This window comes from Camelina sativa, chromosome 2, assembly GCF_000633955.1.
Source record: "Camelina sativa cultivar DH55 chromosome 2, Cs, whole genome shotgun sequence".
Classification (NCBI taxonomy): Eukaryota; Viridiplantae; Streptophyta; class Magnoliopsida; order Brassicales; family Brassicaceae; genus Camelina; species Camelina sativa.
In genome coordinates, this window is record NC_025686.1 from 15,607,375 (window position 1) to 15,609,750 (window position 2,376).

A 2,376-nucleotide genomic window follows, 5' to 3' on the forward strand; every position below is an offset into this window, starting at 1 on the left:
GCACATATATATAATTCGATCTAGTTGATATTGTTTAGTGCTGATGTCTTTTACTGACCATTTTCATATAATAGCTTGGCTACTGGAAGGCACATCGTACACTTATAAAGGCGCGGGAGTATGTTAGGGGTACACCTGAAAGTGGATACGCTGAATTACCGGCATATTTATACAGGCTGAGGTCCTCTAATCCGGGGACCCTTACTAGACTGGTCGTTGATGCAGAAGACAGATTCAAGTATGTTTTCATTGCGATTGCTGGATGCATTAAGGGTTTCAGGTATATGCGGAAAGTTGTAGTTGTAGATGGAACCTTTTTGAAAGGTGAATTCAAAGGGACTCTTCTGATAGCGACAACACAAGATGGGAATTTTAATATTTTCCCTCTGGCGTATGCGGTTGTTGATACAGAGAACGACGTGTCGTGGGAATGGTTCTTTACTCAATTAAGTAGTGTAATTCCTGATGATGAAGAGCTTGCACTGATATCTGACCGGCATAAATCTATTGGTAAAGCTATCGCTAAAGTGTACCCCCTGGCAAGTCGAGGAATCTGCACTTATCATCTTCACAAGAATATTATCCTGAGATTTAGTGGGAGCGAAACATTCCGGCTGGTAAAAAAAGCAGCTGCAGCGTACCGTGTAGTTGATTTCGAAGAAATCTTCCAGCAAATTCAAGAAGCGAATCCGCAACTGCATGCTTACTTGGTTCGTGCAGATGTAACCAAGTGGAGCAGGGCGCACTTTCCTGGTGATAGGTACAACTTCACCACGAGCAACATTGCAGAATCGCTAAACAAAGTACTGAATCCTGCCAGAGCCTATCCCATTGTAGAGTTACTAGAAGCTGTTCGGAATATGTTGACACGTTGGTTTGCTACAAGGAGAAAACAAGCTGCCGCAATGCCAACTTTACTCACCAAAGGAGTGGAGAACCTGTTACAGGTGTGACATTCATTAACATATCCATCGATATATATGTTAACGAAAGGCCTGAAAAATGTTAGTGGATATGTTTTGTTGTTTTGGTTATATGAACTTACGCTTTGATTTACTCATAGGCACGTATTGAACAGTCAAGGCGTCTAAAGGTTCAAGAAATTGATGAAGATCGATTTGAAGTAAGTGGTGGTAACTCAACGCATGTTGTCAATCTGAGGTATAAGAGGTGTTCATGTAGGCGTTTTGATCTAGAGAGGATGCCATGCGTACATGCTATCGCAGCCGCATATACGGCCAACATATCAGTTATAAACCAGCACCATCCATACTTCCGCAGAGACAGCCTCTGCAGTGGGTATGCGGAGGCGATAATGCCGATAGATACATCCTGCATCGTTCCTACTGATATTACACCGTCCAGATGTAAACCGCCTTTTGTTAGGAATCCTCCAGGAAGGCCAAAGATGACGAGGAGGAAGTCTTTTGTCGAGGTTGCGTTGGAGACGAAGCGGCCCCGCAAACAGCATGCTTGTTCTCAGTGTCAACAGGTTGGCCACAACCGTACAACATGTCCAGCTAATACGTAGTGCATGGGCGACAATAGACGTGTTATCTTTTCTTGGCGTGAGGATAATACTCTTTTTTCCTAAGTGCCAACATAGCTTTTTGTAACATGTTTATGATGGCCCTTTTTAATTTCTAAGCCCACATTTTTGTTTAACTATAATTGTTGGAGAAATTGTTCCCGGCTGCCCTAGATGGGCCTATTACTCGTGTGGGCTTTTTAGAAATCTCAAGCAAACGGTTTTCTGTTTGAATAAGAAGCTTTTTAAAGCGAAATATATCTGTTTGTGGGCTTTATATGGTCCATTAGAGAGGACATAATGCGATGGTTGGATAGTGTTGACATGTTCACTTATCGTAGATAACTATTGTTATGTACGTACATATATTGCGGAGTACTAAATTTTATATTTTGTTGACAAAACATAACCATATATTATCCATAATCAGCGTAACATTGGGTTCACTCAAAAGTACAAACACACCGGGGAAAAAAAAGTTAATAAATTGCATAGATCTATGCCGGTTCTTTAAATAAATATGATAAACTCCCTGAGTTCTCCCTTTCGCCCATCTAGTTCCTTTATTCTCAAGGTACTGCATTCTCCCCTACGTGCTCCATTATATGTTCTATATAGTAACGTCCAGCGATTTCAGATCTGCGGTAAATATAGAAAGTGTTTAACGTATTTGACAGTAGCAACAAATACAATTAGATATTTTAGTAGGAAAACAAAGAGCTTACATCTCCTTGTGATGTTCCATTCCCTCGAAATCTGGTTTTATATAGAACAGCGAAGAGGCGGTTGTGTTGACGAGGCAAGGAGCACCTTCAGAACATTTACAAAATTAGTTGTATATGGTTTCA